At 52.4% G+C, this 23,270-nt stretch overlaps 2 protein-coding genes across 7 annotated transcripts in view; one reads left to right on the plus strand and one right to left on the minus strand.

The window, feature by feature from the left end:
* The window catches only part of EVL (Enah/Vasp-like), a 267,581-nt gene that overhangs the window by 177,620 nt on the left and 66,691 nt on the right, over positions 1–23,270 (plus strand). The gene's annotated exons all lie outside the window — the stretch shown is intronic.
* Positions 1–23,270, minus strand: part of DEGS2 (delta 4-desaturase, sphingolipid 2) — a 72,540-nt gene that overhangs the window by 28,413 nt on the left and 20,857 nt on the right. For 2 of the 6 annotated variants that reach the window (XM_078447857.2, XM_078447858.2), the window contains exon 3: positions 3,844–4,096. The exons of 3 other annotated variants lie outside the window; for them this stretch is intronic. The gene's annotated coding sequence lies outside the window, so the exon portion shown is untranslated. Of the gene's footprint in view, positions 1–3,843; positions 4,097–5,140; positions 5,312–23,270 lie in introns of those variants that run through there. One more of the 6 variants, XM_078447859.2, reaches the window with a different exon arrangement.

The raw sequence follows: 23,270 nt of genomic DNA on the forward strand, positions 1-23,270 counted from the left end.
GCTCTGTCTCTGTCTCTCTCAAAAATAAATAAACATGAAAAAAAAAACAACTTTTTTTAACCTTTATTTATTTTTGAGACAGAGAGAGACGGAGCATGAACGGGGGAGGGTCAGAGAGAGGGAGACACAGAATCTGAAACAGGCTCCAGGCTCTGAGCTGTCAGTACAGAGCCCGACGCGGGGCTCGAACTCACTGACCGCGAGATCGTGACCTGAGCTGAAGTTGGACGCTTAACCGACTGAGCCACCCAGGCGCCCCGAAAAAAAATTTTTTAATAAAAATAAATTCTACCTAAATCTGAGGCTACTACTTAGAATCAGCCCAGCTTCAGTGGGACCCCGCTGATGAAAGGCTCTAAGATCTGTCCCAAGTGAGTCAACAGGCACTCCCGCCATGCCTCGGTGACACCTTCACCCCTTCACTGCAGAGGTCTCACCCATCTCCTCTCCTGCCCCTGGGCTCTCTGGACCACCCAGGATGGCCATTAGGGCTTCTGATGCCCCAAATGCCCCAAGGGCTTCTGATGCGACAAATGCTCCTCTTTGCCTCTGGCTAAACACTGTTAAAAACAAACTTGCTGGCTACATACCGGGCTTTCCCGCTAATAGAGGTGCTCACAGACGCTGAGCCTAGGACCCTCCATGCAGCTACCTCTTTGCTTGAGTCATGGAAGCGGCACCCCACGAGCTCAGCACGGCTGATGAGGCCTCCCTCAACAGGAAGGAGCCAAACCCGGGCCCTCTGGCATATTCCACCCGGCCTTCCCTGTCCTCAGTCCCTGGCCAAACGCCATGTGCTCCTCCCAGGGGGGAGGCCACCCCTCCCCCGGCCCCTTGGCTACCCAGGAGCCTCCCATTAACTGAATGAACACCAATGAGAGTGTGAATTGCACCGCCCACCATCATAAAAATGGCAGCGCTCATTGGAACATGGCTGCTTTTCATCTCTTAGGGTGTCCCAGACAAAGGACAGGACCCAATGTCAACATACTTGGCCAGACTTCCGGCAGTCATCTCTGCACTGGTGCCCTGGCCAACAGCTGGTCCTGCTGCGCGTTGATTACACACTGTTGGGCCACTGACTGACGGTGAAGAACTCTGGGAATCTCTTGCTTCACAGATACCCAAAATGTAAACCCAAATCCCCCCCCCCCCCCATATCCTAAAGCCACAGAACAAGGTCTGGCCAGCCCACTCCCATCCCCTCTGGAGTTACAGACAGGTAGCAACCAGGTACCCATTTCACTTCTCAACGTACACAGTGCTGTACTCTTGGAAGAGGCCCTCAGTAGAACTTTCCTGTCCATGACGGGCGCCAGAGAAGTTACCTGAGAGACGTAATGGTTTCCTCAAATGTTTTCTTTTCAAATTCCAATCCAGCAAATCGACCCCTACCAAGGCCTCTGTCTTGCCCCAGGCCTTAAATTCTCTTAATTCAAGGTCCTCGGCCAATTCAAAACTCAATGTTGAGTTTAAAAAATCTTCTACTCACCTTTTCCTACATTTAAAGGGGGATTCGTCTCCCCTGGATGGACGTAAAGACTCATTATATATTATATATGGGCCTGTAATAACGGCTCCCCCATCTTTATAAATTTCCAATCTTGCCCCCATCCCAGAAGGACTGGGGGCCAGAGCGAGGACACCTATTCTCCTGGACCCATTAACCCCAGACTGTCCCATGGGCCAGGCAGCTGCTCATCTGATAGGGGGCCCATCCGAGCCTGATTCATACACTCACACACACACATGGAATAAACACAACACCTGTCAAGTGCAACCACACCCTTTCTGTGGATTATTGGTGTCAGTACTCTCTGTCTGGGCGCTTTCATTGGTTTGCGATCAAAGGCCCAAACCCTCCCAGTGACCCATTGCTTCAACCAAGTATCGAGTTTGCTTAATCCAAGCCCCACAAAGACCTCACCACTCTACCACCAACAAAACCAACAACTGAAGCAAAGGGCCCGTAGTCATCGGCCAGATCGGAGGGCCTTCGGTCAGACTCGCACTGGAGCCCCGGCTCAGCCTTGTCATGACACCCCAGAGCCACAAGAACAGCACCCCCATCTCCCCGCGTGGGGACCTGCTTGGAAAGCACAGCCCAGGCCCACATTTCAGACGACATCTCCGTGGTCCAGAAGCTGGAGATCACTGGGACAACTTCACGCAGATGCTTGAACCTCTGCCCGCGGACCGCCCCCGCTAAGGCACCAAGTGGACACGGACCCTGCCTGCTTATCTTCCTTTGAGATTAGGAATTCTACTGTGTTTCTGAGCTTGCTGTCTGCTTAGCCAGGAAGCTACACACCTATGTGTACATGTGCCAACACTCCCACGCCTAAAGGGAAATCTGGCCAAGGTTACTACTGTCCCTGCCAGTCCACCGATTAGTGGAGACATTGCTTTCCCCAGAGGGCACCTGCCTCACACCAATTAAACCCTGACCCCCCTGGGGAGAGGACTCCTCCTTCCCCCATCTTTGTCCCTTTTCCTACTACCCGCTCCAGCTTTTCACCAAGACCTCTGGCCCTGTGGTTCGCCCCATGACCGTGACCGCCCTTCTTCCCGATCACACGTGTCCCCCACACAACTTCATACAGACTTTCCGAAACCAGCCGTTCAAGCCCCCAACAGCACAACTGCTGAACCTGCCACCTTGACCCTCGAAACACACACCAAGGTGGTATTCTTGAAAGAGAACAAAATGAACACACACACACACACACACACGCAGGAAAACCTTGGGCTGGGAGTAACTTGTCCTGTAGGGTTCCGCAAGACGAGCAAACATTGCTAACAAATTTTAACTTGATAAACGCGCCAGGTCTTGCGATGCAACTGGAACGTGATGCCGAAGCCTCAGAGGGCCAATTGCACTAATCATTTATTTTCTGTAATTCTGATGTTACGATATCTTGTTGGTCTTGAAGAGCCTGCCCTTCTCAGGGCTAGCCAGTTCTTAGAGACAGTAAATGACTAGCCTCTAAGTGTGACTTTCACGTACAAAGGTATCTATTCAGAGCCCACGCACCACAATAGGAAGGAATAACAAAGTTGGAGGACTCATAGGACTAGATTTCTTTTTTTTTTTTTAATGTTTACTTATTTAATTTTGAGAGAGAGAGAGAGAGAGAGAGTGGGCACAGGCCCACACACCCAAGCAGGGGAGAGGCAGAGAGAGAATTCCAAGCAGGCCACGCTGTCAGCCCAGGGCCCGGCGTAGGGCTTGATCCCACAAACTGAGATCAGGACCCGAGCCAAAACCAAGAGTTGGACACTTAACCAACTGGGCTACCCAGGCACCCCTCATAACTATGATTTCTAGACTTAACTACAAGACAATGTGCCCTGGTGAAAGAACAGACACATAGATCAATGGAACATAATAGAAAGTCAAGAAATACACCCACACAAATTTAGTCAACTGATCTTGGAATGTGAGAGGTAAGTAAGATGATTTCTTACCAGAAATACCAAATAAAAGCTGTGCTGCGTAGTTAACGGTAGGTTTACAACCTGTTGGGAATATGTACCCAACACCCCACCGCCACAGTGGAGTCCCAAACCCTTAGACACTTCACTTCCTGATTCCTCTGCCCCTCTCCATTTCATGAGCTTATTTTTTGAAGGCTTTGCAATGAGCATGCGCCAAAGACCTGAAGTCCCTGCGTCACCTCAAGGAATGTACATTGGTTCCAATCAGACTACTTTTTGCCTTACGTGGGCATAGGCGACCTCAGGGCAAAGCTGTAACCTCTGTAGTGCTCAGCCAATAAGGGACCAGGGGAGGGACTTACCTCTTCAGTGCTCAGCCAGTGAGGAACCAGGGGAGGGGCTTACCTCTGTAGTGCTCAGCCAATGAGGAATCGGGGGAGGGGCTTCTTGCTAGGAGATAAATTGTCTGCTGTTACTGCCTGGAGTGAGCCTGTCCATCAGACACCTGCTTTTGCAAGAACGTTGATTAAAGCCTCGCTTCACTGTGTCCAAGTCTCCACGTCCCTCCTTTGATCGGGTCTGTGGGCTCATTTCTCGCATTGGACAACAGAGCAAGAGCAATTCAGTGGAAAAAGGATAGTCTCCTCAGAAAATGGCGCTGCAACCATTGGACGTCCATATGCAAAAGAATAAATGAACTGAGACACAGACCTCACACAGAAATGGACTCAAAATGGGGGCACTCAGTCATTAAAGCGTGTGACTCTCAATCTTGGGGTTGTGAGTTCAAGCCCCACGTTGGGGGTAGAGATTACTTAAAAATAAAATCTTAAAAAAATATATACTCAAAATTGATCACAGACCTAAATTAAAATACAAAATGTCAAAACTTCTTGAGGAAAACCTAAATGACTTTGGGTTTGGTGATGAGTTTTTTTTTTAAGTTTACTTATTTATTTTTGAGAGACAGTGAGAGTGGGGAAGAGGCAGAGAGAGAGAAAAGGAGAGAGAGAATCCCAAGCAGGCTCTGCACTGTCAGCACAGAGCCCAACAGGAGGCTCAAGCTCACGAACTGTGAGATCATGACCTGAGCCGAAACCAAGAGTTGGATGCTTAATTGACTGAGCCACTCAGGTGCCCCTTGGTGATGAGTTTTTAAACACAACACCAACAGTACAATGCATGAAAGAGAAAAAAAATATGGTTTAAACTTTATTAAAATGTGTAACTTTTTAAAAATTTTTTTAATGTTTATTTATTTTTAAGAGACAAAGCATGAGTGGGGGGAGGGGCAGAGATAAAGGGAAACACAGAATCTGAAGCAGGTTCCAGGCTCTGAGCTGTCAGCACAGAGTCCGGTGTTGGCTGGAACTCATGAACCATGAGATCATGACCTGAGCTGAAGTCAGACACTCAACCGACTGAGCCACCCAGGTGCACCTAAAATGTATAACTTTTGTTCTGTAAAAGAAGGAGGAGACAAGCCACAGACTGGGAGAAAATACCTGCGAAACACAAATCTGAATCTAAAAGTCAACAGTAGAAGACAAAGAACCCAATTAACAAGTGGGCAAAAGATCTGAACAGACACCTAGCCACAGGAGACATAGACGACAGATGAGTGTATGAAAAGACACTTCAACGTCATTTGTCATCGGGGAAATGCAAATTAGAGCAATAAACGAGATACCTTTACACCTACCAGAATGGATGATATCCGGGACACTGACAATACCAGATACTGACGAGGACTTGGAGTGACAGGGACGCTCATTCATCGCTGGGGATTACACAATGGTGCAGCCACTTTGGAAGACAGTCTGGCAGGATCTCACAAAAGTAAACCACACAATCCAGCAGCTGTGTTCCTTGGTATTTGTTTACCTAAATGATGTGAAAACTTAGGCCCACACAAAACCTGTGCGTGCGTGTTTATAGCAACTTTATTTGTAGTTACCTAAAGCCTGAAGCAACCGAGGTGCCCTTCAATAGGTGAATGGATACACAAACTGTGGTCCATCTAGACAAGGGAATATCAATCTGAGATAAAAGGAAATGAGCTGGGGGTGCCTGTCTGGCTCGGTGGGTGGAGCGTGCGACTCTCGATCTTGGGGTCATGAGTTTGAGCCCCACGTCAGGTGCAGAGATTATAAAAGAATAAATAAGTAAACCTTAAAAAAAAAAAAGGAAATGAGCTAACACGTCACTAAAAGACACAGAAAAATCTTACATGCATATTGCTAAATGAAAGAAGCCAGTCTGTAAACACTAAGTACTCTATGATTCCAATTATATAACATACTAGAAAAGGTAAAGCTATAGAGACTATACAAACAGAACAGTAGTTTGCCAGGGGTGCTGGGGGGTGGTGAGGGTTGAACAGGTACAACACAAGGGAATTTTTAAGGAGGGGAAATTATGGTGAAGGAGACAGCAACGGTGGGTAGAAGACATTAGCATTTATTAAAACTCAAAGACCTTGGTATCACAGAATGAATCTTCATGGACACACAGTTTTTTTTAATGTTTCTTTATTTTTTTTTATTTAAAAAAATTTTTTTTAACACTTATTTATTTTTGAGACAGAGAAAGACAGAGCATGAACAGGGGAGGGGCAGAGAGAGAGGGAGACACAGAATCCGAAACAGGCTCTGAGCTGTCAGCACAGAGCCCGACGCGGGGCTCGAACTCCCGGACCGTGAGATCATGACCTGAGCCGAAGTCGGACGCTTAACCGACCAAGCCACCCAGGCACCCCTAATGTTTCTTTATTTTTGAGAGAGAGACAGAGGCAGAGAGAGAGAGAGAGAGACACACACACAAAGTGTGAGTGGGGGAGGAGCAGAGAGAGGGAGACACAGAATCTGAAGCAGGTTCCAGGCTCTGAGCTGTCAGCACAGAGCCCGACCCGGGGCTCGGACCCACGAACCACGAGATCAGGACCTGAGCTGAAATCAAGAGTCAGAGGCTCAAGGACTAAGCCACCCAGGCGCCCCTGTATGTTACGCTTGAATTAAAAAGTGAACACAATATAACAATAACTGAAAAGCTGGGCATCACCATCTAGAAACACTGTATAGACATTTCTGGGCGCCCAAGAAGAGAAAAACCCCAAAGGCTTCCAAGAAGAAACAGAAAAGACATTACTTGCAAAAGAACAAGGCTCAGCTTGGCCACTGACCTCACCAGCCACACTGTGGGCAGGAAGGCGGTGGAGCAGGGCCCCCACTCGTGCCTCTCCCACTGCAGCCTGGTCCACGCATGCGCATGTGCACACACAGCTGAACGCCCATCCCCACGCTTCCCTGTGTCCCCAAATTTCTTACCCCGCTCACCTGCCTCGTCTCCAATTTCTCATGCCCAGGCAGCAGGCACTACCTCTGTACTCCTGGCACATCGCCCCTCGGTCATCAGCAGGGGTCAGCAGGGAGAACCAGGCTGCTGCGGCCGGGAGCGCACTTGGGAGCTTGTAGGAAGTTATCAGCTGCCTGGTGAAGCTCACCAGATCACCAGAGGTCTCCCCTATCGGGCCGGGGAGGTTGACCGGCAGACAGCCTGGCCCTCAGGTTTAATCCCTGACACCTCTTTGGTTATGTCATTTTCAGATGTGTGCCTTAAGGACAAAATAAAAACCGGTTGGAGAAGTCGGCCCCGTTTCGGGGTGGGGGTGGGGGGTTTCAACTGCACACCACACACAAACACAAACGGGTGTCGACATCTGGAACCTGGAACATGGTATCCGCCCCTCTGGCAGGCATTAGCTCCAAGCCAGATGTCAAGCCCTCCTCCAGATCCAGGCCGGGGCCACCCTGGGTTAACAGTGACAATTCTTGTCCTTCCGTGAGCTGGGAGTCCTCACCGTTTCGCCGTGGACGACACAGGCCCAGTTAGAAGCCTGTCTGGCTCGTGGGCATTCCTCCAGGATATGGATGTCCATGGAGCTGGGGCTTCCAGATCCAAGCTCTAGAATGTTCTCGGTTTCCAGGGCTGGCTCCCCAGCCCAGGCCCAGGTGTAACAGTGTGGCAGCCAGGCGCTGGAGCGGCCTGGGGTTGGCACACTGCAGACTCCGTCCCCTCCTGCCACCCGTCCGTGGGCCTCGTCAGGATTCACCTCCACAGGGCGGGCTCCTGGACCCGACGGTCTGCAGGGACCCGTTCAGACGGTGTGTGGGGTGCTGCCGTCCCCACCCAGTGGAAACGCTTTCCATGCTGAGGTCCGTGGAGCTGGTCCGGGGACAGAGGAGGCTGACGGTTGAAATGCTGGCAGGGAGGCAGGAAGACACCGGGGTCCCCCCACCCGATGCACCAACTCACCGTGGAAGTCAGTGTCAACCACTCAGCCCCACACATGGACCCTGTTGGGGTTCGGGTCATGGCCCCCTTGGAGTCGAGTGGGTTTGAAGAGGAAAACCCCCTGGAACTCAACAGAGTGCAGGGTAATGTGGGATTTCAGGCAGAGTGGGTGGGGCCCCACCCGTTCAGATGACCCTGGACATGGGAACGGCCTCTCCTTAGGGGTCTCAGTTCAACGTGATTGCATTTGCAGGGGATAATCAATGTGTGTGGCTGACACAAATCCGGAGAGCCCCAAAGGCCTCAGGTATGTCCCTTACCAAGGTCAAGGGCCAGCCTCTGCGAGCCGCTGATCTCTGACTTCTCCCCTGGAGGGCTTTGCCCTCGCATCCTCACATCTTCCTGAATCCCAAGGCGTGAGTGTATCCCACGCCCACGCCCAGGACACCCCATCGCCCCCACCAAACAGCCCTGGCAATGTGTCATCAGCCGCCTTGCGTTTTGCAGCTTCAGCAGGCTCGTCGCCCACAGCGTGAAAGATGGGATGGAAATGTGGAATGCCTGTCGATGGCGTGGCAGGAGGAGAGCCGGGAAACCTGCAAAAATAAACTGTGTGTGTGTCGATTCATCACTGGAGACGTGTCTGCATAAATACACCCACAGCATGGACTGTTCTGACCAGTCTCTTTAGGGATCCAAGTGTTCCCATGGGGTGTGTGTGTGTGTGTGTGTGTGTGTGTGTGTATACACGTCTGCCAGGGTGGTGATATCTGTGTGAGCGTGCGTTGTGTCTCAGCAAATAAATGCTCTGGAGAAAACCTGGAAGGATGCGCCCAACCCCGAGGCAGGGATTACTTCCTGAAGGTGAGGCCGTGAGGTCAGGGTGGTTGTTTTACAACCTGCTCTGCTCTGTTTCACAAGCGTGGATCATTAAAAAAAAATAAAAGATATCTAATTCGTGTTTTAAAATTAGCGTCCCCCTCCCTCGGGGCGAGCATCCCGGAGACTCGCCCTCCTCCGATTCCTGCACCGCGCCCCCTGCCGGCAGGAGGTCCGTCAGCGCTGCCTCCTGCACCGGGGTGGAGACCGCCCCCGGGCCTTTGCGAAGCGGTTTGACCCAGAAGCATTGCGAGGCCCAGGAACCTACCCCTCTTTCCGCCCCTGGGGCTCTCCTGGGGCTCTCCTGGGGCCCTGACGTGCCTGTAGCCGGAGGGAACCGCAGCGGTGCTCAGGGGCCCCCATCCCATCCCCCGGCGGCCGCGAGGCCAAAGGAGGGGCAGAGAAATTCTGGCTTTTGAAATTCTTATTTTAACCTCTTTTCCGCCAGTCCGTAGGTCCGCTAGAGTGGGGGCACACCCACCTCCCCGCCCCGTCCCCACCCTGGGACACAGTCAGGGCTCTGTGCACCCATGCGGGTGGTGGGGGCGGTAGAGGGGAGAATTGCTTGCTGGTGTCTGAGGCCGTGCCATGGCTTGGGGTTGGGGTGGGGCGAATTCGGAAGGTGTGGGTGGGTTCGTGGGTTCAGGCCTCTAAGGACAGGGAAGAGAGAGTTCCTGACCAGAGAGAAAAAGGGAAAAGAGATGCCCAGCAGAGGAAAGGCCTGCGGGGGGAAGGAGCCAGATGCTGTGTTCCTGGGTGGGGAACAGCCCTCGCATGAGGCTTGGGAGGGTGTCTAGGGGCTGGGAGGTGGAAGGAGATGTGGACATGAGATGCGGCCACTAGGGAGGACCATTAAAAGTCCTGGAAAAGGGGCGCCTGCGCGGCTCAGTCGGTCGGGCGTCAGACTTCGGCGCAGGTTGTGATCTCGCGGTTCGCGCGTTCAGGTCCAGCGTCGGGCTCTGTGCTGACAAACAGCTCAGAGCCTGGAGCCTGCTTTGGATTCATTCTCATTCTCTCTCTCTCTCTCTCTCTCTCTCTCTCTCTCTCTCTCTCTCCCCCCCCCCCTCCTTCCCTCCCCTGTTCATGCTCTGCCTCTGTCTCTCAAGAACAAATAAATGTTTAAAAAAAAATTTTTAATAAAAAAATCAAAATAGAAGTCCTGAAAAACATCATCAGGGAAATACAAATCAAAACCACAAGGAGATACCACCTCACACCTGTCAGAATGGCCAACATGAACTCAGGCAACAACAGATGTTGGCGAGGATGCGGAGAGAGAGGATCTCTTTTGCGTTGTTGGTGGGAACGCAAACTGGTGCAGCCACTCTGGAAAACAGTATGGAGGGTCCTCAAAAAACTAAAAATAGAACTACCCTACCACCCAGCAACTGCACTCCTAGGCATCTATCCACCGGATACAGGTGTGCTGTTTCGAAGGGGCACATGCACCCCCATGTTTATAGCAGCACAAACAACAATAGCCCAAGTATGGCAAGAGCCCAAATGTCCATCGATGGATGAATGGATAAAGATGTGGTGTGTGTATCACACACACACACACACACACACACACACACAATGGAGTATTACTCGGCAATCAGAATGAAATCTTGCCATTTGCAACTAGGTGGGTGAAACTAGAAAGTATTATGCTAAGCGAAATTAGTCAGAGAAAGACAAATATCATATGATTTCAGTCATATGAGGAATTTAAGATACAAAACAGATAAACATAAGGGAAGGGAAGCAAAAATAATATAAAAACAAGGAGGGGGACAAAACAGAAGAGACTCTTAAATACAGAGAACAAACTGAGGGTTGCTGGAGGGGTTGTGGGTGGGCGGATGGTCTAAAAGGGCAAGGGGCATTAAGGAGGACACTTGTCGGGATGAGCCCTGGGTGTTACACGTAGGGGATGAATCACTGCAATCTACTCCTGAAATCATTATTGCACCATATGCTAACTAACTTGGATGTAAATTTTAAAAAACACACAAAGAAAAAAGTCCTGTAAAACAAATCCATCCAAGAGTGGATCCTCCTTGAACATTTCTTCCTGGGTGGGCCAGCTTGGCAGGGGGTTGGGTCAGTGACACTTACACCTCTGCAAAGAGCAAAGGCAAACAGGGGATTGCAACTGAGACCTTGAAAGAGACAGGTACATCCAGCCTGTTGGTCACTGATTGAACCAGAGACTGGCTGCCCTGGAGAGTGGAGTGCAGGAAGGGCCTGCTCCAGGAGGCAAGAACAAATAGCATGCCCAGGACTAATCCTTGTGCTGAGATAATTACCTCATGACAGGTGCCTGCGTGGCTCAGTTGGTTAAGCGTCTGACTTTGGCTCAGGTTGTGATCTCGAGGTTCATGGGTTTGAGCCCCACATCGGGCTCTGTGCTGACCGCCCAGAGCCTGCTTGGGATTCTCTCTCTCCCTCTCACTTCCCACTCCTTCCCCGCTCACGTGCTCTCTCTCTCTCTCAAAAATAAATAAGTAAACTTAAAAAAAAATCACCTCAGGGCCCTAGGGGCCTGACTCATTCAACCCCGTCTGCCTACCTGGCCCTGACTGCTTTTAAAGCCCACTCACTGGCTCATTGCACACCACCCCCCGTTCATCCATCTGCCACAGAGAAGGGTGTATTGTGGGGCACACAGGGTCACACAGAGGGCGGGAGGGAGAGCCTAGAGCTGCGGTCCTGCACCTGCCCCAAAAGGGACCTCAGCATTCACCATCACCACCCCCAAGCAGGGTCTTTGACCGGCTTGAGCCAAACCTCTGTCCTGAATGCTCTGCTCACCAGTGTAGCCCAGTACCTTTCACACGGGGATGCCTTTGCTTGGGAAGTTCCTCTGCCTGGAGTGCCCTCACCTGGGCCCAGCAGAGGTCCCATGCTTCAAAGCTGAAGCTTTCCCAGACCTCTCCTGAGCTTGGGTCCCCTCGGCTGAGACAGGTTGTCTTACCTCTGGGTTTTCAGTGCCAACACAGGGCACACAGTAGGCACATAATAGGTGCAGACCGAGTGAATTCCTCACCCACCAACCGGATAAAGACTCAGCCTGCCCTCGGAGCCTTGGTTTTCCAGCTGTGGAATAGATGCTGGGAAGAGCGCCATGGCCTGTCCCTCCAGGAGCGACATGGGGACCGTTCGGAATCCACCCCCTATGAGCCTCTGGGCTGCCATCAACCCAGAGATTTCTACTTGGGGGCCTTGGAGCAGGACGAGTGGATGTTTTTTTCCTACGAGATCAAACCCAGGGGCCCCTCGCGTGTCTCGCCTCCTGGGTGCCCGCTCTGGACCACAGAGGACGAGAGCCCCTGACAGGTAGAGATGCCAAGCCTAGGCAAGGAGCAGGCACTTCTCCAGGATGGGCCAGGGAGGAGAGGAGGGCCAGGCCTGGTGACCCTAAGGGCAGATCACAGCCACCAGCCCGAGGTGACCTCAGGAGGCTGCCAGGGGCATTTATAAACAGCCAGGCCAAATCACAGATATCAGTGGCCTGTAAAAGGCACTCCTTGTAAAATGAACTCTGCTGTCCCAACTTCTATCTCTTGTGCCTTTTCCAACAATGGATTTGGTTCACGTCACATTCTAGTGTACGAGATAAAAGCTCAACGGGTCAAGTTCCCTCAACCAGGACTCTATTAACGAACCATTTGCCACGTGTCAGGCCTCAGGGGGAGGGACATGGAAATACTGTTATTACAACAACATATAGATAATAATATAAAGCAACGTTGAGCCAAACAAGCTAGATCCAAGAGACCACATACTGCATGATTCCATTTAGATTAAAAAATTAATCCGTAGAGGTAAAGGTCAAAACAGTAGCTGCCCTCGGTGGAGGCTCCTGGGGGACTGGAAGGTGCTATGATTCGATCCGCACGGAGCCACACTGTGGACATATGGGAACATTCATCCGGTCACTCACAAAGATTTTGTACTTTAATTTTTTTTAATGTTTATTGATTTTTGAGAGAGACAGAGAGCGAGCAGGGAGGGGCGGAGAGAGAGGGAGACGCAGAATCCAAAGAGGCTCTAGGCTCTGAGCTGTCAGCACAGAGCCCAACACAAGGTTCGAACTCACGAACTGAGAGATCGTGACCTGAGCCGAAGTCGGACGCTCAACCGACGGAGCCCCCCAGGCGCCCCAAGATTTTGTGCTTTAATGTAAATACACCAATAAAGCTACTATAATAACAGACCGCGAGACTAATGTTAGCTCAAGCCGCTTCCATGCTGGCAGGCAGGGCTGTCTCCACTGCTGTGTCCCCAGGGCCGAGCACAGGGCAGCGCCGTGACGGGTGCCCGGGCTCCGGGTGGCAGCTCCCTCCACGCTTCCTCACGGTGGCGAATGATCATCAATACCCCCGTTTCACAACCACCGAGACTGCAGCTCCGCGGCAGCCGGTCTTGTCTGACTCCAAAGCTCTTCCCAGAAAGTTCTGTGGCCACCCCAGCTCTGGGAGGGGAGACGGAGAGGTGAGTCAGAAGATGAGCGAGTCAGAAGATGAGCGTGAGCTTCCGGCGAGCACCAGGGCCAGCTACCATGGCCAGGCTACGAGGAGCCGGAGAGGGAGGGGCCTGAGAGCCACAGGACGCGGTGCGCAGGCTGGGCCTTAAGGATGGATGAGATTTCGACCAGCAAAAACTGGAGGGACAGCAGCCCAGGTGGAAGAAACAGCAGGAGCAAAGGGCTGGAGAGAGGAGAGTACAAGGTGTGGTCAGGACAGGGGTGCCCAGGTTGGGCTGGTACATAGGAGCTAGAGGAGGCTCAGCAGGGCGGATGTGACTGGCACAGCCACAGGCTGGCACCAGGGAATGTTGGGTTCTTCCGGGAACTCTGGGGTTCCGAGAAAGGTCCGGAATGCTTTAATAAGATGATGCCAAACATGATCTGCTTTTGAGCTGGTGTCAGCCAGCGATGCCTGGATCAGAAAAGAGGAGCATTAGGGCGGGATGCACCTGACGTCAGTCATCTGCCTAGGCACAGAGCTTTGGGCCACCTGAAATCCGGGACACACCCCAAGCCCCTCCAGCAGTGGGTGGCTCCGCTGAGACACTCATGGCTGTGATCCCTGGTCAGGGCCCCAGACGCCTCCTCCAAGCGGAGGCAGGGAGGACAAGGATCTGTCGGGTGGCCTAGGCAGGGACGTAGGGACACGGGGCTCAGAGAGAAGAAAATCAAGATGCCCTTGAATTCCATCTCAAGCATGGCCACTGTTGGCCCTCTGTAGGGAATGTGGGATGGGACTGAGCTTTATTTTCATTCAAAAAGCTGTTACTACACCAAGGGAGCATCTGAAAATTGTGACATCTTAGGACCGAAGCTGTATATATGGAATATATGATGTTGGTTTCCACTTAAGATTGTATTGCAATAAGGACGGTGGAAGGAAGGAGGAAGAAAGAAGAAAAAACATCATCATGTCATTACGCATACTGGGGAGTCAATAGATAATCTTCGGGGAAATGAAGGATGAAGTGTGTTATATAAAATTATAAAGGTAACCATAGGTACGCAGCTACAAAATTTCCAAGACGCCAAAAGAAACGCTTGTCCCCAAATTAAGCAAATATTTTATAACCTACAAAAATAGAAAGCATCAAATAAATTGACTTAATTGGGACTGAGATAGATTTGTCACATTGATATATGCAAGTGGGTTGTTAACTCATCTGTAAAAGGAAATGCCTGGCAGATGGTTCACATTCAGCCTTAAGCTGGAGGCAAGAGACACTCCCCAAACAAGAAGACTCAGAACGAAAATACAATGATGGTGCAAGGGGTAACAGGCAATGTCAACAAACAGAAAGCAGGGGTCAAGTTCAAGGCAAAAATATTGTTTGAAGTCAAGAGGAGCACTTTATTTTAATTTTCTTAAATGTTTATCTATTCTTGAGGCAGAGCACGAACAGGGAAGGAGCAGCAGGGAGGGAGGGAGACAGAGGATCCGAAGAAGGCTCTGTGCTGGCAGCAGAGAGCCTGATGCGGGGCTAGAACTCACAAACCCTGAGATCATGACCTGAGCTGAAGTCAGATGCTTAACCAACTGAACCACCCACGTGTCCCAAGAGGAGCATTTTATAACGATGAATACGGGTGGCTCAGCCGGTTAAGCATCTGACTTCGGCTCAGGTCATGGTCTCATCATTTGTGGGCTCGAGCCCCACATCCGGCTCTGTGCTGACAGCTCAGAGCCTGGAGCCTGCTTCAGATTCTGTGTCTCCCTCTCTCTGCCCTCCCTGCTCACACTTTGTCTCTCTCTCAAAAATAAACATTGAAAAGTAAAATAAAATAAATCCAGTAGGTATATATATATTTTCAATTTTAAATACCTAAGTCAGTAACTGGTCTGGTCAGAAGAAGAAACGAATAAGGAGTGCCTGGCTGGCTCAATCTGTTAAGTGTGGGACTCTTGAGTTCAGCTCAGGCCATGATGTCAGGGTTGGCGAGTTGGAGCCCCGCATGGGGTTCTGCGCTGACAACATGGAGCCTGCTTGGGATTCTCTCTCCCTCTCTCTGCCCCTCCCCTGCTCATGCTCTCTCTCTCTCAAAATAAATAAAAGTTAAAAAAATAATAAAAAAATGTAAAACAAGGAATAACATACAAATACACTAAAGGAAAAGATAACTGGGGCAAACTTTTCACTGCACACCCTTTGGTGCCTTTTGAGCTGCCCTTTGACAGCGCCTGAGGCCATCCGGGACAAATCAGTAAGGTCCGATTTGGCGTCCCAGGCTTTGGCAAAGCCCTTGCTGCCACGGGGGCGAGCGGCCTCCGCAGCAGGACATGCTACCCCCCAGGAGAGTCTGTTTTCCCAAAGCTGCGCTCTGCCCGCGTCCTGGCGCGTTGGCTTCTTCTGGGCGCTAAGATGCATGCTATTTCCGTGGGTTGAACCCTGGGTGCCGAGGGTCCCCCCTTGGACGCTAAGGAGCACCTCCCTCCCCTGCCACTGCCTGAAGGGTGCAGGCCGCTCAAGGGTGTCCCGCGGGTCGGAGAGGCCAGGGGGCGCGTCCCTGCCTCCCAGCCTGCACACCTCACAAGGAGCCACCGGCATCGCCAGGGGCTTCTCCAGCTGCATCTACCCCCCCTCCCCCGCAGTCGCTCGAGAGTAAGGGAGGAGAGGTGGTCCTGGCCAGCTTCCGCCCTTTACCTCGCCCTGATGGGCCCCCAAGGAGCCTGGGGCTGCAGCTAGGGAGGGGCCCCTGTCCAGGAAGAGCCCTCTGGGAGAAACGTCCCCAGAGAAGGACACTTCCAGGCCGGGAGAGTAGCGAGGGGGCCCTGGAATGCCGGGGAGTCCAGTGCCCGGGCAGCAGGGAAGGCTTCCTGGAGGAAGCGGCGTGCAGGTCGGGACCTCACAAAGGGGGTGGAGCGTTACGCGGGAGGAGAAGGGACTCGTAATTCCAACGGCCCCCTGCAGGCCCCGCGACCCTCAGAGGCCAGGAGCTGAGGCTTCTCAGGGAATGGGTGGGCGGGGACTACGTGCCAGACCCTACGAGAAACGATCGCGGCCCGGGGACGCCGGATGGCCTCGGAGAACACACGTCACAGGAAGTCCGTAGGAACTGGTCATTCAGCCAAGTGGACATCCCAGGATTGCTGATCGCCTACCGGCCGGGCATTCGAATTGGTGCGCTCCGGTGGCCCGACGCGCCCTGTGCCGCCCCCTGCTGGCGCTTCGGTCAGCGGCTAGCTGCGCCGCCGCCGGGTCGACGCGGGTGGCTCTAGAACCCAGCGCGGCGACTGGCTACCCCGGATCAGGTGTCCCCGTCCCGACCAACCAGCGGGGGAGGCGGGGTCTCGCCGCCGGGCTGTGGGCGGGGCGGCGGGGCTGATGGGTCCGCCCACATCGGTGCTGGGAGAGCAGAGCTGAGCCGCTGGGGGCCTCGCCGAGACCGCAGGCTCCGGCGCCTTGGAGCCGGTGCTCCCGCCTCCCTTCCCCACCCAGCGGCTGGAGCAAAGTTTTCAAACCCCAGAGTGGCTTTCTGGGGGATAAAGGCACAAATACTTGTCATGCCCCAGACTCTGCGGATCTGGGCCCTGCGGCCTCAGGGTCACTCCTCTGGCCTTGAATTTCCCTCCAGCTTTCACTCCAGCTACCCTGGCTCTCTGCCACCTGCTCCCTCCAACCCCAGACCTAGACCCAGCCTGTGTACTCTGCTTAGCCTGCCCTTCCCCCCACTCCTCCTGGCTTTCTCTGGCTGATCTTTCCAGACCCGGGCTGGCACAGGGTTAAGGTTCCGTTGGGGGTTTGTGCAGATCCTAGGGTCTTCCTTTTTCCCTGCACGGACCACCCTGCCCTGGGCGGCTGGCCTGCTGTCTACGCCCCATGACCTTTCATCTCTGTATCTCCCTGCCCCAAGCAGGGGTACACAGTACATAGTAGGTACATAGTAGGCACTTAGCCCCTGTATTGATGCCCCTATGTTGATATGAACCAAGGAGAGAGATGATGGCTAAGGAACTAACATCCCATCATCTGAGTCCCAGGCCCCACGCCAGGCACTGTCGTACGGCTGGCTGACTGACATTCAGTTAGGTGATAGCCCTGGAAGTGAGGAACTGGGGTCCCCTCTTCCTGGGGAGTCAGGGAAGGCCAAGAAACCGAATGGCTGGCCCAGGGTTCCTCAGCTACACTGGTCAGGGGCAGGACTGGCTGGCTGTGGACACCGCTTTGCCAGGCAGCCTGGGCCTGGGGTCTCTGCTGGGGAAAACTGATGGGAAGTCCCTCTAAGGGCGGGTCAGGGCCTGGAGTAGACTGAAAAGGGAAGAGGACTTGGGGTCCTGCTGTCCCCTCAACCCCATCTCTTCAACTGCCACCCCCAACCCCTTCTCCAACTACACTGACCCATGTCAGCTCCCACACCAAGGCCCCCGGGCCTTTGCACGTGCTGCTCCCTCCTGGATCCACCCAGGCCTGCCTCCATCGCATTGTCAGGGCCCATGTCTACTTTCCAGACCGAATCTTGCTGAGCACTGGCCCCGACCAAGTCCTGAGGACAAGCACATGCCGAGACATGAATTCAAATCCAGCCCCTCTGCCTGACACATTTATGGCTGCCCTCAGAGAACGGCTTATCAGTGGGCTCGCAAAAAAGTGCAGTCTACGGAGGGACCACTCTGCTGATTTGCTGGCATCGAGCTGGGGCTTTGGTGGACATGGAACCCCCAGGACCCAGCCTGCACGGTCAGATTGTGAAAAGGGCCTTTTGGTTTCAAAAAGGCTTGTTGACATGAATGCCTCTCACTTCAGCAACATCTGAGAGTGAAAATAGTCTGCTTCATCAGAGGCTGGTCCCTCTGTGCAGACGGCCTGCCGCCCGCCTCCACCATCAGGCCAGTGGGGCCGCGGGGCTCCCCCCTCCATAGTGAGCCGGAACTCAGAGAGGCTCAGCTCTGAATCCTGTGTGACAGCGGGCAAGTGACTTCACCCCTCTGATCCTCCATTTCTCCATTTTCTTCCTCTCTTGTTGCTTTAGCTTTCATTTCCAATAAAATAGTAGGTACCCATTTTTAAAGAACAGCTAGAACGCTAAGGCTTGGAATGGCAAACAGCAGTCCCCTGTTCCTGCTCCGCCCAGCCTGGGTTCTCCCCCTCAGAAGCAGACATTGCACTCTTCTAAATGTTTTTTCTGGCTCTCATCTTTACACGTGTGACAGGCTTCTGCTGACAGTTGCTGATTTTTTTGCCTTTAGAAAATCCAGTGACTGCCTGCAGCTGAGAGATGAGGATTTAGCTCAGTTAATCTGCTGTCTCTTTAGACTTGCTAATTCCGGACTTTTCATATAAATGGGATCACCTAACCTGTGGCCTTCAGTGGCTGGCATCTTTCACTGGGCATCATGTGGTCAAGGTTCCTCTATACTGTAGCACGAATCAATACTTCATTCCTTTTTATGGCCAAATAATATTCCATCGCTGTCACGCATTGTTTTAACCTGCTTTAAAAAAAATAATTTTTTTTTTTTTTAAAAGATATGAGGAAGGTAACACATTGCTGCAAGCAGTCCTCTCTGAAACGGGAGCCCGGCAAGGTGCTCCTGCTGCTGGCAAGGGCTTAAAGAACCCAGGGGCGCCTGGGGGGCTCAGTCCGTTGAGTGTCCGACTTCCGCTCAGGTCATGATCTCGCGGTTCGTGGGTTCGCGCCCCGTGTTGGGCTCGCTGCTGTCAGCCCAGGGCCCCCTTTGGATCCTCTGTCTCCCTCTTTCTCTGTCCCTCCCCAGCTCACACTTTCTCAAAAATAAATAAACCTTAAAAAAAAAAAAAAAAAAGAACTTAAGGAGCGCAGCGGGGCATGACTTTATCATTCATTCTTTCATTCATTGACTCACGCACTCACTCATTCCACCAACACTGAGCACCGGTGTTGAGCGGGGCCCTGGCGACCCAGAGACGGAGCAGCGCCAGCCTTTGCCGGGGTCAGTCTAGCATGCAAACACCTGAGCTCACTGCACATGCTCTGAGCAGACACTGGGGGGTGGGGGGCGAGAGTGAGGGGGACCACGTGCTGGGGGTGGGACAGATGGAAGGCTTTGAAGGAGACACCGGAGTTAGAGGTGGCAGATGGGGCAGGGGATGGGAAAGCCTGGCAGAAAGAACAGCATGTACAAAGGCCCAGAAGCATCAAAACTGGCCCGGTCCCTTCCTTTTAAAGAGACCCACGCAGTCAACCGCACTTTCCTTCTCTGCCCCTCACCTCACCCACTTCTGTCTTAGTTCCTCTTGAACAACTGTATTACCCAGAGCAGGGGCTCTCAACCCGGGGTCCACAGAGAACCCTGGGGAAAGGGAGGCCAGAGGATGGGAGCCTGGGGTTTCCGAAATTGGACAGAAAAAAACTTACATCCTCATTTTTACCCACCTCTGATATTTACTTTCCTGTCAGTTAGGAACGGGGGCCACAAACCTCAGTGGTGACTTTCTCACCAACAGAAATCCAGATATTTTCAAATCACTTAAAAAAAAATTTTTTTTTTTTACATTTATTTATTTTTGAGAGACAGAGAGGGAAAGAGAGCATGGGCAGGGAGGGGCAGGGAGGGGCAGAGAGAGAGGGAGGGAGACACCGAATCCCAAGCAGGCTCCAGGCTCTGAGCTGCCACCAGAGAGCCCGACGCGGGGCTCGAACTCATGACCTGTGAGATCGTGACCTGAGCAGAAGTCGGACGCTCAACCGACTGAGCCACCCAGGTGCCCCTCAAGTCACATTTCAACTGAATCAAAAAATCTCTAAATATCATTTACACTGCTACTTCAAAATGATAAATTTTATTTATTAAAAAAATTTTTTTTAATGTTTATTTATTTTTGAGAGAGAGAGAGACAGAGTGTGAGTGGGGAGGGCAGAGAGAGAGGGAGACACAGAATCTGAAGCAGGCTCCAGGCTCTGAGCTGTCAGCACAGAGCCCGATGTGGGGCACGAACCCACAAACTGTGTGATCATTACCTGAGCCGAAGTCAGATGTTCAACCGATTGAGCCACCCAGGCGCCCCCAAAATGATAAAGTTTAGACTTGCAGCTTTGGTATTGCTATTTAATGTTAATAAATACACGACTCCATTCCACATGTATTTAAAACTTTTATGAATTGCTTTTCTACATGATTGGTTTCCTCCATGTACTTATTTATTTATTTATTTTTTTTAATTTTTTTTTCAACGTTTTTTTATTTATTTTTGGGACAGAGAGAGACAGAGCATGAACGGGGGAGGGGCAGAGAGAGAAGGAGACACAGAATCGGAAAGAGGCTCCAGGCTCCGAGCTGTCAGCCCAGAGCCTGACGCGGGGCTCGAACTCACGGACCGCGAGATCGTGACCTGGCTGAAGTCGGACGCTTAACCGACTGCGCCACCCAGGCGCCCCGTCTCCATGTACTTATTTAAAGATACTGTTTTGGAGGGCACCTGGGTGGCCCAGTAGGTTAAGTGTCCAACTCTGGATTTTGACTCAGGTCAGCCTGCTTGGGATTCTCTCTCTCTCTCTCTCTCTCTCTCTCTCTCTCTCTCCTCCCTCTATACCTCTCCCTCCACTCATGCTCTCTCTCAAAATAAATAAAAATAAAATAAAATAAAATAAAATAAAATAAAACAAAATAAAATAAAATCTCTTGGGGAACACCTGGCTGGGCTCAGTCAGAAGAGCATGTGACGCTTGATCTCAGGGTCGTGAGTTTGAGCCCCATGTTGGGCCACAGAGATGACTAAAATCAATAAATAACTTAAAGAAATAGAAATAAAGATATTGTTTTGAGGAGTTCATACGCTTCTCCAGTCGGCCTCAAGGGTCCATGGCATGCAAAGGTCAAAGGTGCCTTATCTAGAGAGAGGGCAAGTCACTGGGGTGGGGTGAGAGCCAGCAGGCAGGGAGGGGCACACTGCCAGGGATAGGACAGCTGTAAGGACTGGCCACCCAGGCCATGGAGCACAGAGACCCAGTGGGGCCTGTCAGGAAGGGAGGTTGCCAGGCACATCCCCACCCGGGGCCATCTAGCACAGCCCCAAACCCTGAACTTCGAGGGTATAGCCCCAGTGTACCAGGAGATCTGAGCACACCCTCTGTGTGATGCAGGCGAGGAGGCCGAGCGGGAAAGAGGACAGAGGTCTCCAGATGTCCTGCGGAGTGCCAGTGCTCAGGCAGCACGGCCCCAGCCCCAGTCCCCCATCTGTCCAAAGCTGCAGAGCTCTGGGTTCTGAGCCAGGCAGAGGTCCAAGGGCCCTCAACAGAAAGGGATCCTTCAGGCCCCTAGTGGTTATGACCAAATCCCAGCATTGTTACAGATGTGGAGACTGAGGCCCAGAGAGGCCAAGTGACTAGTCTGAGGTCACACAGTGAGTTGATGGCCCGGCCACTAGAACCCAGGCCTCTGGACTCCCCAGCGGGGTCTGTGGCCGCCATGGCCCGTGAAGGCACTGGGTAGAGCAGGTCTGGTGTGATACTGAGGTGGAGGACAGAATGCACATTTCTGTGTTCCCACAGTAAGATGTATGTAGTAAGAAAAGTGAAAAACTTGGGCCCCCATGCCAGGACACAGGACCCACAACTCTACCCATTATACGGACATTTTAAAGTTTATTTATTTGTTTAGAGAGAGCAAGAGTGGGGGAGGGGCAGAGAAAGAGAGAGAAGAGAGAGGGAGAGAGAGAATCCAGAGGAGGCTCCACACTGTCAGCGCAGAGCCTGAAGCGGGGCTCGAACTCACAAACCGCGACATCACGGCCTGAGCCGAAAGCAAGAGTCAGGTGGTCAACTGACTGAGCCACCTAGGCGCCCCTGGACCTGTCTGTCGACCAAGCGAACAACCAGAAACATATGCCTGCCCTCTGGGAAGACCCACTTGAGGACAGAATAATTCTATGCAAAGCGTTTTTTTAAGATATTAAAAAATATTTTTTAATGTTTACTTTTTAAGAGAGAGAAAGACAGAGGGCCAGCAGGGGAGGGGCAGACAGAGAGAGGGAGACACAGAATCTGAAACAGGCTCCAGGCTCTAAGTCAGCACAGAGCCCGATGCGGGGCTCGAACTCACAGACGGCGAGATCATGACCTGAGCCGAAGTTGGACGCTCAGCCGACCCAGGCGTCACCCAGGCGCCCAAGATTCATTCATTCATTCATTCATTCATTCATTCATTTAGAAACAGAGCACAAGTGGGGGATGGGCAGAGAGAGGAGACACAGAATCTGAAGCGGGCTCCAGGCTTTGAGCTGTCAGCACAGAGCCTGACGGGGGCCTCGAACTCACGAACCGTGAGATCATGACCTGGGCCAAAGTCGGACGCTCAACCAACTGAGCCACCCAGGAACCCAAGATACTATTTTTTACATGTTTGTTTGTTTATTTATTTAGAGAATGTGTGGGGAAGGGGCAGAAAGAGAGGGGGGACAGAGGATCCGAAGCGGGCTCCAGGCTCACAGCAGAGAGTCTGATGCGGGGTTCGAACCCACGAACCGTGAGATCATGACCCGAGCTGAAGTCGGACTCAACTGACTGAGCCACCCAGGCGCCCCAACGCAAAGCAGTTTTGATAACAGGCAGACACAGAGAGCCCAGGAGAAAGGGGGCCCAAGCTCGCTGGAAGCGGTGGCCTCAGTGTCGTGAAGGGTCCAGGCAGGGCAGTCTTTGGGAGCGATCTGCGTGGACGGAAGCCCCGAGACAGGAAGCCCAGGTGTGCCACAAGCTGTGTGTGGCGGAGCAGAGGGAGGGTGGGCAGGTGGCGTGGTCCGACAGGATGGGAAGGAAGGAATGTGGTTTCCCGAAGAGAGCGCTGAGCCCGAGCGGACCTTCCCATGGAGCAGACTCCGGCCCCGACGGCCCCACCCGGGGTTCTCAGATGCGTTCAGGGAGCAAAGAGCTCCCGCCTTGGGTAAACGCGGAACGCAGAGAAAGAGGGAAGTGCCCAGTTCCAGTTCGTCTGTGAGGCAATCATAACCTTGACGGCAAAACCTGATACGGGAAATGAGAGAGAGAGAAAAGCACAGGGCAGTCTCACTGTGGACACAGACGCAAAATTCCCACACGGGGAACGAACTGAAGCTGGCAGGAGACTACGCCACGGTCAAGCCGGGTTTGTCCCAGGAGCGTGAGTCGGGCTCCGTATCGGAAAACTCAGCAGAATCTACTTCAGGGAAAAAAAGAAGTTATTACCATCCTCTCTAGG

This window comes from Panthera onca, chromosome B3 (assembly GCF_046562875.1).
Source record: "Panthera onca isolate mPanOnc1 chromosome B3, mPanOnc1 haplotype 2, whole genome shotgun sequence".
In the NCBI taxonomy this organism is placed as follows: Eukaryota; Metazoa; Chordata; class Mammalia; order Carnivora; family Felidae; genus Panthera; species Panthera onca.